The 15,526-nt window shown below is 44.6% G+C and overlaps 1 long non-coding RNA gene and 1 pseudogene across 1 annotated transcript in view; one reads left to right on the top strand and one right to left on the bottom strand.

Annotated features, from left to right (window-relative positions):
- The window catches only part of LOC147375410 (uncharacterized), a 49,157-nt gene extending 39,571 nt beyond the window's left edge, over positions 1–9,586 (bottom strand). The window contains exon 1 of the long non-coding RNA XR_015160043.1: positions 9,433–9,586. This is a non-coding gene — a long non-coding RNA (uncharacterized LOC147375410). The remainder of the gene's footprint in view (positions 1–9,432) is intronic.
- Positions 9,587–12,139: 2,553 nt separating this feature from the next.
- Positions 12,140–15,256, top strand: LOC147375409 (PHD finger protein 11 pseudogene; annotated as a pseudogene).
- The last annotated feature ends 270 nt before the right edge of the window (positions 15,257–15,526 follow it).

The raw sequence follows: 15,526 nt of genomic DNA, 5'->3' as shown, positions 1-15,526 counted from the left end.
AATGTATCTGCCTGTTCACTGGCTGCACATCCAATGTCAGGGGTTGTATTCCTTAGTTCCAGGAGAAGACCACATCTGAAACAGCAGTTCAGTTGGGTTCTCCACCTAATCACATGTATAATAAACCATTATCAACTCAAGGATCCTTTAACCCTGGCAAATGGAAAAATTAAGTGGGGATGAGCTAGGAGGCAACTTGCCTGTATCTTTCAAGCCTCTGATAGTTCTGATAGTGTCTTCAGCTCTGCTCAAAAATGCGGTATGACTGAATTTGATGTCTCTCTTTTTTGTGTAACTGGTGAATATTAATGTCTTCTCTGTGATCCTTGCTCCATAGTAGGCCTTCCCATGGTTCAGGAAGCAGTGTGCAACTGCTGTCAGTTGCTGAAAATATCCATTCCAGCTATGTATCCAGATGTGGGTAATCATAACAAAGAGATTTAGTGCTCAGCTTTCCTCCTATGAAGAGAACTCAAGTGAGACCTCGATTTATCTCTTGGCCTGCAAAAGTCCTCCTCCACCCCCCAGTTTAAATGATAAACCACGGTACAGTTCTGAATTCCTAAGTTTAGCCTGGAATCAGTATCAAATAAAATTCCAGAAGGTTGGCTATATCTTTTTCCTTGGGATACAGTTACTGGGCTTAAATGGCAGCAGCTTCCTTTGGGAAAGACTGAGATGTTCACAGGGATATTATGTGCCTATGGAACAAGGGTCCATTGTCAATGGTTCAAGTGTTCCAGGCCTCCTGTTCAGCCCTGGAATTCAGGGACTGTCTACTGGGTCAGGTTCAGGGTTGGAGAGACATGTAGGCTGTGTTGGGAAGTGTTCATCTGCCTAAGTCATAGTCCAGCAGGAGAGCCAAAAATTATACTTGGAAATGTTTAATACCTAATTGCACTGTGATACAGCATGATATGAGCACGGGGTGCTGTCAGAGCATGCGCCCTGCTCCGGTCAAGAAAGCTGCCAAGGTAATAACATGTAAGCCAAAATCTGAAGGATAAATAGCTAAAGAATCAGAGTACAAAAAGCATGACATTATACTCCCAATTTTTGTCCCAATTATCTCTTATTTTAAAAGTTAGATGTTTAAATATATGATTGGAGTACCCCACTACTCAGTTTGGGGAACATCATTTCTATTCTGAGAACTGACCAAGTACAACGTGAATCTTTATATGCAACATATACACACACATGGGCTTCCGTGGGGCTCAGATGGTAAAGAATCTGCCTGCAATGCAAGAGACCCAGTTTAGATCCCTGGGTTGGGAAGATCCCCTGGAGAAGGGAATGGCCACCCCAGTATTCTTGGGGCTTCCCTGGTGGCTCAGATGGTAAAGAATCTACCTGCAATGCGGGAGTCCTGATAGCTGGATCAGGAAGATCCCTGGGAGAAGGGAATGACTACCCACCCCAGTATTCTTACATGGAGAATTTCATGGACAGAGGAGCCTGGCAGGCTACAGTCCATGGGGTTGCAAAGTCAGACACAACTGAGCAACTAACACTTTGACTTACCTTCACCAGAAATCAAATTGCCAACAGCCGCTGGATCATCAAAAAAGCAAGAGAGTTCCAGAAAAACATCTATTTCTGCTTTATTGACTATGCCAAATCCTTTGACTGTGTGGATCACAGTAAACTGTGGAAAATTCTGAAAGAGATGGGTATACCAGACCACCTGACCTGCCTCCTGAGAAATCTGTATACAGGTCAGGAAGCAACAGTTAGAACTGGACATGGAACAACAGACTGGTTCCAAATAGGAAAAGGAGTACGTCAAGGCTATATATTGTCACCCTGCTTATTTAACTTATATGCAGAGTACATCATGAGAAACGCTGGGCTGGAAGAAGCACAAGCTGGAATCAAGATTGCTGGGAGAAATATCAATAACCTCAGATATACAGATGACACCACCCTTATGGCAGAAAGTGAAGAACTAAAGAGCCTCTTGATGAAAGTGAAAGTGGAGAGTAAAAAAATTGGCTTAAAGCTCAACATTCAGAAAACTAAGATCATGGCATCCAGTCCCATCACTTCATGGGAAATAGATGGGGAAACAGTGGAAACAGTGGCTAACTTAATTTTTCTGAGCTCCAAAATTGCTGCAGATGGTGACTGCAGCCATGAAATTAAAAGACGCTTACTTCTTGGAAGGAAAATTATGACCAACCTAGACAGCAAATTAAAAAACAGAGACATTACTTTGCCAACAAAGGTCCATCTAGTCAAGGTTATGGTTTTTCCTGTGGTCATGTATGGATGTGAGAGTTGAACTATAAAGAAACCTGAGTGCAGAAGAATTGATGCTTTTCAACTGTGGTGTTGAACAAGACTCTTGAGAGTCCCTTGGACTGCAAGGAGATCCAACCAATCTATCCTAAAGGAGATCAATCCTGGGTGTTCATTGGAAGGACTGATGTTGAAGCTGAAACTCCAATACTTTGTCCACCTCATGCAAAGAGCCGACTCATTGGAAAAGACCCTGATGCCGGGAAAGATTGAGGGCATGAGGAGAAGGGGACGACAGAGAATGAGATGGTTGGATGGCATCACTGACTCAACTGACATAGGTTTGGGTGGGCTCTGGGAGTTGGTGATGGACAGGGAGGCCTGGCGTGCTGCGATTCATGGGTCGCAAAGAGTCGGACACGACTGAGTGACTGAACTGAACTGAACATACATACACATGCATAGAAAATGTCTAGAAAGCTATGTAATAAAGTGCTAATGTGGGTATCTCTGCAAGGTGGAATTATAAGCGGATTTCTTTCCCAAATAAATCGTTCTATGATTATTTTTCACATAACAGAAAAGCAGTTACTGTTTTTGTTATAAGAAAAAAAGAAATTCATTTGTTTTCTTAGTGAGAAGGCTGTGCATCAATTTTTAAGTCATGTGACCTCTTGACTCTCTCATCCAGCTGGGCCTGGCTGTACACCTGTCATCATGAACTTCCAGAACTGAAATATAAACCCTGGGAGCAGTGAGTGGTATCAGATTTGTCCCAAACTGCAGCATTTGGGATTCCAGTCCTGAGCCAAGGGCAGAAGCTCTGACGCTGGAAAGATGCTCAACATTCTGACTTTCTGGTCCATCTGGTACTGACTACTGCCCAGGCAGTGTGAATCCTGGGGTTAAGAAGAGACAAAACCTCAGTGTCCCTCTATGCATCTCCCACTTCACCTAGGAGACTGGGCAGGCTGCTGTGGTCCAAAACTTCACTGACTTCAGATACAATAAATGCCTAGGCCAACGGCTTAACCATTTTTGCATTGAGGATCATCAAAACATCTTGAACTCTTTCTCTAGTATTTTGAGTTTGTCAAAACTCTCAGTCATGCTTGGCTGATTAATTCTAAATGCATGCAGGTTAAAAAGAAGCAGGGAGAGAGCAAATGGGATCCTTATGGTTTTCATTCATTCACACCTAATACAGCCAGATGTGGGAGAATGGTGGGGGAGGGGCACCAGATGCCCTGGGTTTGTTCAGTCATGGAGTATTCTATCAAGGCAGGAGGCTGACAGGGGCCCCGTGGGCCAACAGGGAGCCAGAAAACCTGTATTCTTGTCCAGTCTTTTCTAAGTGCCTCCTCTTGTGCCAGGCCCTGTGCTGGATACTGCAGATACAAGGTGAGTCAGGCACATTTCCTGCTCTCCAAGGATTCAAAGTTCGATGTCAGAGATGAATATATAAGCAGCTAATTCCCTTAAAGAGTGTCAGAGATGCACAGGGTATAGTGGGACTTCAAGGAAGAGGCAGTCTGTTCTTCCCAGAGTTTAAAGAAAGGCTTCAGAGAGTATAATAAGGCTAAATTGTTGTATAGTCACTAAGTCATGTAATGTCTGACTCTTTGCAACCCCACCAGGCTCCTCTGTAGCCCACAAGGCTTCTCTGTCCATGAGATTTCCCAGGCAAGACTACTGGAGTGGCTAACCATTTCTTTCTCCAGGGGATCTTCCCAACCCAGGGATCGAACCCATGTCTCTTGCATTGGCAGGCAGTTCTTTACCACTGAGCCACCAGAGAAGCCCCGATAATGCTGATGCTTACCCTGTATTGAGTACTTATGTGTATTAGTTTCCCGGGGCTGCCTTCACAGACTGCCACCAACTGCATAGCTTAAAAGAACAGAAAAGTATTCTTGCAAGTTCAAGATTCTGGATATCAAGGTGTCAGCTGAGCTGGCTCCTCCTGAAGGGTCTAAGGAGAATCTGTTCCACACTTTCTTCTAGCTTCAGGTGGCTCCAAGCAACCTGGGTGTTCCTTAGCTTCTAACTGCTTCACTCCAACTACTGCCTCCTTCATCACACAGCTATCCGCTCTGATCTGTGTGTCTTTTGTTTCTATAAGATGCCAGTCTTCAGATCTAGAACATACCCTCAATCTGACATGATTTCATCTCAAAAGTCTTATTTCCAAATACATTGAAATTCACAGTATAGGGAGGTTAGGGCTTGAACGGCTTTTGGAGGACACAGGTATATTACACCACATTGCATCCCCTTACGTACATTATATGATTTCATTCTCACAACAGCCCTGTGAGACAGGTACTATCATTGGTTCCGTTTTATACGTGAGGAAACAGACATGCAAAGGTAAAGAACTGGGCATTCAGTAAACATGCTAAGTGAAACAAAAATTTGTTCAATCGACCAACCATATGACTTGCCCCAGCACACACAGCTGACCTGCTGCAGGGAGAGTATATGATACACACTGAGCTACCTATGTATGAAGATCAGAGGTTTAATCTGTATTTTGGAGGTGACATAATACTAATAAAACAATAATGCATTCCTGTAAAAAAAAAAAAACATATAACCAGTAAGACAAAAAGCATGGTTTGAACACAGGTCCGGCAGATCCCAAAGCCCTATCCTTAGTCAATGTGTTACTCTCTTAAGTTGAATCTTGAGTGGTGGCTAGATGTTTATCAGGGAGATGACAAAGTACCTGGGAGTTACTCTTTTCAAGGAGACAGAGCAGCTAGGGGGAACCAGCAACCTCAGGCTTCCAAAAGCAGGGCCAGAAACATGTGAGGTAATGAAGAAACATACAGCCTGAGCTCCCCTCCGGTCCAGTACACAGCTAAGGGGAGAGGCTTGCAAGGTCAGTGTGGAGCTCTGGGCTGGGCCAGGTGCCTGGATGCAAGTGATAATGAAGTTCCTTCAGCCTGGGTGTTTCTGACAGTGTTTTCTCCCAAAGCCATGGCTGCTGTGGACTCTGCTCATGGGGACCTCCATCTTTGCTCAGAGCCAGGACAATGGACCTCAGGTACACAGAGCCTGACATCCTCGTGGGTTCCCTTCTCCCTGCCCTCACTGCCCTCCTCCCTCTTTCCTTTATCTAGGCTTCTTGGAGAGCTTTTTATCAGCTCTCACTCAGAGGAAGCAGGGGCAGCACCAAGGAGAGGCATTGCTTCCAAAGCTCTTGGTTCCCATTCTAATTGAAGCCCATGCTTGGTCCTTCTATAATGAGACTCTGTTATCCCCAGTATGGCAGCCCTGTGGGCTCTTGCACTACACTGGCCACATCTTCCATACCTATACAATCCAGCTTCTTCCACTGACTACTGGGCTCCTCTGTGGTTGGCTGACAGAACCAATCATGCGAAGAAGCAAAAATCGCCTACTCCCATCAGGGGTTAGTATCTGCTGTTTCACAGCAGACAATGTGCTTGTGACTCTGCAAAAGGTAAATTCAGGTGCTGAGTCACCTGTCACTGTGTCTTCCTTTCCTTCTACCCCACGCCCCAAGAGTGCCCTATGTTCTTGACCCAATGAACCAACTTGACTTTGTTTTCTAGACAGGACATATCCAAGCATTCCTCTGGGCCTTTGCTTTTGCGATTTCTTCTGCCAGAAACACCTTGCTTCACCTTCAAGTTCCTCTGGTCCTTTAAGACCGAGCTGAAATGTTATCTCTCTGCAAATCTCTCCTAGATTTCCCAAAGTGACTCACCCAGGTTCTGGGTTTTAAGTCTTCCTTCTTATGTAAAGCACTTGCGTCACATCTGTTTCCATTCTCTTCTCCCCCAGATAGACTCATTCCTCCATTTCTATTTTCCCAGAAGAGAGCAGAGTGACTGGCACATAGTTGGTGCTCGGTACAAGTTTATGGTATGGGTGAACAGGCAGGAGGGAGTTAAATGTGATTTCACTCCAAGAGTATGGACACTGGCAGAGCAGATGGAAACCATTTAGGAAATGCAGCTCTTCCTCTCCAGCCCCACCCTCTCCAGCCTGGGCTCCACCTCCCCAGGGTCTCACCTGAGCTTGAAACACCCAACAAGGGCAGTGCCCACTTTAAAGCAGATGCTGTGGCCTCTCTCCTAGCAGCATGTTCTCTGAGCTCTTCTGCATGTTTCCCACTGTTGATCTCATTTCCAGCATGGACTGCCTCTAGGCTCATGACAGCCATTTAACTCCTGAATATCCGAGGCTGCTATCCCTCCAATAGAGATGGAAAATGGGGTGTTCACTTATCATCAGCCAACATCAGGGGGTGCTGGGCTGGACTGGACACAGAGATGAATGGGACTCGAGCTCTAGTTTTGGGGAGCTCTCCTTCAAGAGGGGTTGACAGCCTAGTGAACAAATATACATAACACAGTGTGGTTCACAGTGAAAAAGAAGAACCACCAGGGCAGGGAGCAGGGATGGGAAGGTGTATGTGGGAGAAACAAAGGAAAGAAAGGGCATCAGGCTTGAAGTGTTCAAGGAAGGCTTCTTGGCAGAGGCAATACCTAAGCTACAATTTTAACCACGCGCAAACACCGGACCTTAAATAATTTTAGATCCAGACTCTTGTGATGTCTAGAGAGTCCCCAAGGCAGTGTTAGGAATGGAAATATGATGCTGTCATCTACAGACCCTGGAGTCTGCCATTTCTACAGGTAGGGGAGACCCATGGCATAAAATTCTTCAACAGTTGCATGGGCTTATCTGTCCCCGCCACTGGTGTCCCTCAGGCCCCACAGCACAGAGCCTCAGGATTCAAAGCTTTCTAGTTCTTGGTCACAGGTCTCACTTTTAGTCTCTGTAAAAGGTCTTACCTTTTATCTGACAGAGGCCTTGTAAGATATGCTATTTTAGATTCAACATAGGCAGGGGAGTCAATTCACTGGGTTTAATTCATTGCTGGGTGTGTGACCTTGGGCAACCTGCTGAACCTAGCTCAGTTTCATGCTCTGTTAAAGAAAGGTAATAATTAATAATATCTCCCTTATGGTTGTTGAGGGGATGAAATGGAATAGAGGATGGAAACCTCGTCTTCCATGCCTCTTTGCTCCCTTGATCACATCACGCTCTTTTCTGCCCTTTTACCTGTTTCCCTCGGCGGGAAGGTTCTACCTCAGTTTAGTTGTTTAGCCCCTCCTGTCTTCTAGGACCCCCTTGAGGTCACTCCTCAGGACAGCTCTCCCTGACACCTCAGACCCAAGTACCTTATATCACAAAAGCTCATAGTCGTTGGCATTTCTTTTACACCAGACTCAATGACCTTGAACATCAAGCAGGTCATGACATCTTTGCCAGCCAACTGTAAGATCAAGGACATCGATCTCTCTTGTTCAATGCTGTATCTCCAACTAACTCACAGGGTCTGGCACACAGCAGGTACTCAGTAAACATCTACTGAATGAATGCATAGATAAACAAAAAATGAGAACTCAGTGATGATGGATATTACTAGTGATACTATAACCTCAGCCCACCACTTACTACCTATATGACTTAGTTGCATCACCTGTAAAATGAGCAGAGTGAATATTCAGAATGACCCTGCAAAATAGCTATTGACTTAATGTAGATAAAATGTTTATCTCATAGTGTTAAAAATGGAGTTAAACATGTCCAAAATGGAGTCATCTGTGCGAAGCCCCATGTCTTGATTTGGTGCACCAAACCAAGACTTAACTTACAGTTTTGGTTCTCCCAGAAGTAGAACCTCAGTCAATCAGAAATTACCTGACCAGCTCTAAGTAGGTAATCTGCCTGATATGCCCCTACCAGGTATAACTTCCTTGTTCCTGCTCCCTTCTACCTGTAAGTCTTTCGTTTCATACAACTCTTGGAGTTCATTTCCATCTGCCAGATTGGATGCTGTCTGGTTCAAAATGATTTTCGCTTAAATAAATTCAAAAGTTTTAACATGCCTCAGTTTATATTTAAACAGGAGGGAATCACCAACTGACAGTGACTCTTCTCATCATAAGGACAAAGGGGAACTAGGGCCTCTTCTTCAGAACCCAAAAGGATCCTTTCCCCATGTTTCCAAAGGTCAGAAGAATGCTGTGATCCTCACCCCTGTATAACCTAGCACTCTCCAGGAGAGCTTGAAAGGAAAAAGATGCCCATGGCCATGCCTAGTCTGCTGCCTTGACAACCGAGGCTGCCTCAGCATGGGGGCTACTGCAAATCTGCATGCTCCTGCTCCCGACCAGAGCAGAGAGGCAGACAGGGGATCATTGCCAATGGCTTCGTGCAGATTCATCATTTCAAATCCTCATTCTTAACATGTGTTTTCGATCGCACGCAAAACATGGCTTTCTGGTTTCCATTACCTTTGTTTCATTTTAGAATATAATGTTTTTTATAGCCTTGGGAAGGGAGGGAGTTGCAAGCAAGCCAGTAAGAGTGTGAGTATATGCTTTTTATGTTTCCATCAGAAGAAAGAGGGATGAGAGAGCCAAGAAACCAGCGATGGCAGGCTTGCCTCTGACTCCTTCAAGTCAATCACTGATTCCCCAGACATTTATTCAGCACCTACTCTGTGCTCAGAGAGAGAGGATAAAAAGATGACCCCCGTGTGGTCCCTGCAGTCTAGTAATTTGCAACTGAATGAAGCAAACTGGCTCACAGCACCACAATAGGAGACAGATTTTTCTTCTGGAAGGGAAGGGGAGGAAGTGGAGAGGGAGGAGAGGAAGGGAAAAAAAAAAAAAAGAAGAAGAATGAAGGAAGGGAGAGGTAGGAAGGGAAGGAGAGAAGAAAGGATGAAGGCAGAGTGCAGTAGGGGAAGGAAAGAAACTAACATGTATTTATGACTTCCTGTGTTCCAGGCACTGGGCTAAGTACCTTACATCTTGTATTCTATTTACTCCTCATAACAGCCTTCTAAAGTAAGTTCATTTACCATTTTACAGAAGAGAAAACAGAGACTGAGGTGATGCCCAAGGTTTCATAGCTGGTAGAACAATCTGAAGGTGTTTCACAGGCTCTGGAGCTGGTGGTGCCAGCCCAGCTCTGCTGTACAGACTGGAGCCTCCTTGAGTGCACAAGGCGCCCACAGCCTGAGAACCTCTGGCTCCTTGAAGTTCTCCCAGAAACACAGAAGGCTAGAATCGATGGAACTTAGAAATCATTAATCCAACCCACAGGAGGAGAAGCCGAGATCCAGAAACAGGTGGTGGTCACTTGCCTGGGGTCCTGTGGAAGGTTCATAGAAGATCTGGGGTCCGGTCCTTCCCACCAGAGCCCACGGGGAAGTCAGCAATGCCAACAGCATGGCATTTAACTGTTTCCAGACCATGGAAGATTGCAGTCCACCCTCCTCACTCTGTCCCATTCTGGCTCAAGCATTCCCAGGTCTGCTGAGCAGAAAGGTTTGTTTTGGCAGAAAGCTGGGTGCTGTCCAGCTCGATAATCACCCGTGTTAACACACCATTATGTGTGTCGTTAACAGACTTGGCAACTGGGATTTCACTTTTTTTTTCATTTTCTTTTTATTTTCAAAAAATAAAAAAATAAAATGCAACCCCCATGTGTGAATCAGAAGGACCAGTCACACAGGTGCATGTTGACTCTGCCTGGAAAAGGAGGCTTTTCCAAAAGCAGGTCTTTCTGCCTAGGACAGAGATTACAGCTTTGCTTTTGAAGGAGGCGCTGTCTGTCATCAGGAGTGGGATTTGCCACTCATAGCCGGGGCCCCCACGTCCAGTCTTTCCTCCCATGCCTTACCAGCACCTTCTCTATACCAGCCTAGCTGATAGAATGGAAAAGGTAAGGACTATGAGCTCAGACAGACTTGAGATTAAAGACTGGCTTCATTACCTTGTGGCTTGTGAGGACTTAATTGAGATTTAACCTCTCTGAACTTCAGTTTCCCCATCTAGAAAATGGAGTAACAATAAGATATCATATATCGTCCTTCCCTCCATTTATGTCGCGCTCAGAAACTCACCGATTTTAAAAAAGAAAGAAAAACATTTAAAAATAATATTGTACTCCTATGATTTGGCAGGCCTTGTTCTAAGTACTTCAAATAGAAAGATAAATCAGATACAGATCTTGCCTTCCAAAAGTTTACAAAAGGCTCACAGGGGAGCTAAAGAAATTTAATCATTATTCCACAAATACACACTAAGCCAATGTTAACCCATTTCCAATGCTAACACCCTGGTCCAAATCACATGTTCACTCACCTTGACCCCTGCAGTCACCCAACCAGCCTCGGGTTTCCTCCCTTGCTCCTTTACAGTCTGTTCTCAACAGAGCAGCCAGCATGAGCCCTTAAAATACCAGTAAGATCATGTCACTCTGCTGTTCACAACCTCTCAGTGGCTTCCTTAAATTCAGGGAGAAAACAACTTAAGTACTTAGACTGACCTAGAATGTCCTAGGATCCAGGCCCCTCATGTCTCACTGCCCACCTCGTTCACTCTGCCTCTGCCCCACCGGTCTGTCTGCTTGCTATTCACTGAGCGCTCTTGGAAGCTCCCACTTCCAATTCTTCATTCTTCCCAGAGATCGGAGGTCCCCTAGGTATCTGCACCTTCCATCACTTCACTCAGGCTGCCGCTCAAATGTCACCTCATCAGAGAGACACTAGATTCACACGAGCATCCGGGTGTCTGCCTTGTCCTTACTCTGTTTTACTTTCCTCCATAGACTTATCGCTTCCTGAATGATTGTGTTTATCAATTTGTTTGTTTTCTGCTCTTCTCATCAGAACACAAACTCGCAAAGGGCAGAGATTTCGGAGCAGCACCCTTCTCATACTATGTCCTTGATAAACATCTATTGGGTAGAAAAATGATACAAAACAAAACATACTACCTAACAGACAACTGCACCAAGCAGTAGAGAGACCAGATGGACAGACAGACGCCACCTTTCCTAGTCTGAGTGGGGAGGACGACAGAGGGAGCTCCATGGGTCTTCTGAGGAGGTACTTGACCCAGCTGTGGAAGGTCGGAATCAGGGAATTCTTTCAGAAGGAAAATATCTCTAAACCTGGCCTTGAAGAATGAGTTAGGGTACAGAGAAAAATAGGAAAGTTGGAGATAGGGGAAGGGTATTTCAGATAGAGGAAACAATATGAGAAAAGGAATACAGGAAAGAAACAGGTTGGCATGTTTTGAGACCCACAAAGATTTCAGTTTTGCAGAAGCTAAACCTGTGTGTGTGTGTGTGTGTGTGTGTGTTGGAGGAGGTGTAGAATAAAAAGAGATGGAGCTGGAGATACAGAAAGGAATGGTTCGTGGAAGGATGTCTATGTCAGTTGAAGATATGTGATCTTATCTTACCCGCTAGGGAAAGCCATTGAAGAAGAGTGTCAGGGTCAGATTTGGGTTTTAGAAAGATCTTCTGACCAGAGGATAGAAGACAGAATCAGGGGATCTCAGGGTGAGAATAACAGAGGTGAATTAGCTAGAATTAAAAAAATTGTTTTGCTTTCTGTAACTTCAGCTATCATCTAAAGAGGACAGATCCCACTAAATGGGAACAAGATCTTATTTCAGCTAAGACTTTCTATAAGTTGGGTTATATAGTTTTGCGGACAAGATCTGGAGAGAGCTAAATTCTCTGTATCATATGAGGAAAGAATTTGGAGTTTCCCCAAAGGATCTCAATGGGAAAAAATAGGAGCAAAGGAAAGAGGAACCAGTAAGACAATGTGATGTTAACTACTGAGCAGAGTAAATTTTCTATAGAAAAACCCAGTAGCGATGGAGAGTTTTAAAAAACAAGAGCTTGTAATTTGTGGTTTTAAGTTGCTTGCTAATTAATGAGGGTAGTAGTATAAGTATGCCTGCCATCAGTGAAATAAAACAAACAAAATGGACAAAGCACAGAAGGCAACAGTTTTCTGGCACTGGAAAAAAGGCAGCACAAGGCCAGGATGCCAGCAAGGAGGGGAGTTCACAAGGTGAGCCCCGAAAGTGCCCAGCTCTCTGTCTGGGGGGATTCCCCCACTGCAGAGCAGAGAGCCAGCGTGTGCCCACAACATGATAGTTCTAATGAGCTGAGGAGGTCAAAATCAGAGCTCAGAACAGCTGGAACGGCTGGAACTGTGAGGAAAAGCAGAGAGGAGTGAACTGCACAGACAGGGGTCTCCAGAAGGTGTGGAGGGAGGCCTATAAAGTCCTGAGCTGAAAGCTAGGCTATACTCAGAGACAGAGTAGCTACAACAGAGCGGAGAACAAGACAGATACTGAAAGTTAAGCAGTGCTAGAGAACAGTTCAGCCAGGGGAGGGAAATCTTGTTCACACCCAGGTCTCCAGCTGAGACATGAAGATCATGACAGTGTAAGAGTCAGGACCACACCCTAGAGTCAGGCATGCTCTTGATAGTCACTGGCCATTAGAACTTCTGCAATGATGTTAATGTTACTTGACTGGTCCAAAATGATAACCATGAGCTGCAGGCAGTTATCAAGCACTCAAAATATGACTAGTACAACTAAGGAAATGAGTTTGTAATTTATTTCATTTCACTTTATAAATTTAAACAGCTACATGTGGCTGTCATATTTTGCAGGACACCTTTGGTCCCACCAAAATAAAAAGCCCTAAATCCAAGCCCTCACAATATCCACAATAGACAAAGATTTGGAGGTTGGCCCCATCAAGTCAGAGTTGCTTGAGAAAAACGGGCTTTCCACAGATTCTCCATATCAAAACCTACAGTCAAGGTGATGCTGCTGCTTCTGCTGCTAAGTTGCTTCAGTCGTGTCTGACTCTGTGCAACCCCATAGATGGCAGCCCACCAGGCTCCCTCGTCCCTGGGATTCTCCAGGCAAGAACACTGGAGCGGGTTGCCATTTCCTTCTCCAATGCATGAAAGCGAAAAGTGAAAGTGAAGTCGCTCAGTCATGTCCAACTCTTAGCGACCCCATAGACTGCAGCCCACCAGGCTCCTCCGTCCATGGGATTTTCCAGGCAAGAGTACTGGAGTGGGGTGCCATTGACAGTCAAGGTGATGAGCCAGTCTAAATAGATTTATTCTGACAAGCTAAAGAGGCATATTGTTAGCTTTAGAGCAACAACTAAGAAGCAATAAGAAGTACTGATGAGAAGCCAAATAGAGGAAATAAAATGGAATTCCAAAAATATGTATAATTAGGAAAGGAAAGTATCATTAGAGAAACAATCCCCAAAAAAACAAATGAAAACAAATAGCAAAATAATCATCTTAAACCTAAAATATTTATAATCTTACTAAATGTAAAACTCCTCAATTAAAAAAAAAAAAAAAACCAGAATGACAGACTAGATTAAAAAGCAAGATTCAAGAATATTCTCTCTATAAGTGATGCACTTTAAATTTCAAAACACAAATATGTTGAAAGTATATAGATGAAAAACACATATTATGAGTTATGGGCTGAATTGTAGCCTCCCCCACAAATATGTGTTTCCCTGGTAGCTCAGATGGTAAAGAATCTGCCTGCAATGAAGGAGATCTAAGTTCTATCCCTGGGTCGGGAAGGTCCCTTGGAGAAGGAAATGGCTACCCACTCCAATATTCTTGACCGGAGAATTCCATGAACAGAGGAGCCTGGAGAGCTACAGTCCACGGGGTCACAAAGAGTCGGACACGACTGAGTGACTGACACATATACACACACAGCACAAATATACATGTTTCAGCCCTAATGCCCAGTGTGGCTATCTTTGGAGATAGCAATTTTAGGAGGGTGGGGGTGGCTATTAAGGCTAAATAAGGTCCTAATCCAATAGGACTGGTATCTCTGTTTTCACCTTTTTTATCCTTTTCTTATGTGGAAAGGAACTATTAATACTTAATCAAGGGGCGGCTCTGACGCAGCACGCGAAGGACACAGTCCGGCTCCCAACCAGTGTCTTCCAGGTTGCAGAAAGGTTGCAAGAAAGGATATGTGCACTCTGCCCCGAAGACCTCAAGTGTAATGTCCTGTACTTCGCACAGTCAGAGAATATAGCTGCTCATGAAAACTGTTTGCTGTATTCCTTGGCAGTTGTGGAAAGTGAGGACCATGACCCATATAATAATGATAGAAATTTTGACGTGGAATCAGTAAAGAAAGAAATCAAGACAGGAAGGAAGTTGAAATGCATGCTTTGTGAGAAAGCAGGAGCCACGGTGGGATGTGACTTAAAATCCTATTTCAAGAATTACCACTTTTTCTATGCCAAGAATGACCACACTATTCTAGCTGATGGACTTAAAGGAATTTATAAAGTGTTTTGCCAACAACATGCTGACCCTCAAAATGATCTACCATCAGTAAAGCCTTTGTCTGATGTCTTCCATTCTCACTACAGTGAGCGGACCAAACCAAGACAAGCCTACTTTTCAGGAGTGAAAACAAAGAGGAAGGAGATCACCTCTCTCAACAGGCAGTCCTGTACAGCCACCTGAAGAATGGCCCTGAAGAAGGAAATGGATGGCAGACACACCGGCGCAATTGTGAACGCTGCTTTTCTTAAGAAATGTAAAGAAACAGGACTTCTTGACGCTTTACTTGAAGAAATATTAGACAAACTTCATTTGATTCAGGAAAGACTCACGGATGAGACTACTTCAAAATCAGACTGTGAAGAAATCAGACTTCACTTTTTGACTGGAGATTGTTTGAAGACACACTTGCAAATTTTCAAGCAGCAATAGAGAGTCAAATTTGTGAATCTGAAGAGAGGTGGCGGCAGCTGATGGAAGAGATTGAGCTACCCCAGGACTTAAACCTTGTACTCCCAGCTTCAGTCAAGTTCCACTTCAGATTCTTCTCTGTCTTCTTAAGAAGGACCATTTCCTGAGCCAGGAATCGAGCATAGCTGCAAACAGGGTGAAATCTGGAGAATAGTCTGTGAGAGCCACACACCTTCAGCACCAGGCCCCTGAGGTCTCTGTGATCCCTGCCTGCTCTTACCTGTTCTTGCTGATGGGCATCCGATGCTGTTTACTGACTTCCCCTCCTTACTGTCATCTCACTTCTACCTCTCCCCTGCTAGTAAAATGTTTCTCCGAGTCTACTTCAATAAATTAGACCATGCCTCCCATGGCTCTAAAAATCCTTTGGTGGCCTCCTCCCCTCCCCCACTCCAGTGAGCTAAGTGGATTCCAGGTGCTCCCACCCCAGGGCCTTTGCTTGTCCTGCTGTGAGGTCGTCATCGAAATCTGCTCATACCTTTTCCACCCGAGAGTCCTTTCCCCTCGCACCTCTTCTTGGTGTAAGCCACTGTATCACACATCAAACCACTGGAGTATAAGCAGCCTGAGGGCAGAAACTCCCTTGCTGTGTTTTCC

Source organism: Bos grunniens, chromosome 3 (genome assembly GCF_055505025.1).
Source record: "Bos grunniens cultivar Pamir isolate PY7600 chromosome 3, Bosgru_T2T1.0, whole genome shotgun sequence".
Classification (NCBI taxonomy): domain Eukaryota; kingdom Metazoa; phylum Chordata; class Mammalia; order Artiodactyla; family Bovidae; genus Bos; species Bos grunniens.
This window is presented reverse-complemented; position numbering and strand designations above follow the sequence as displayed.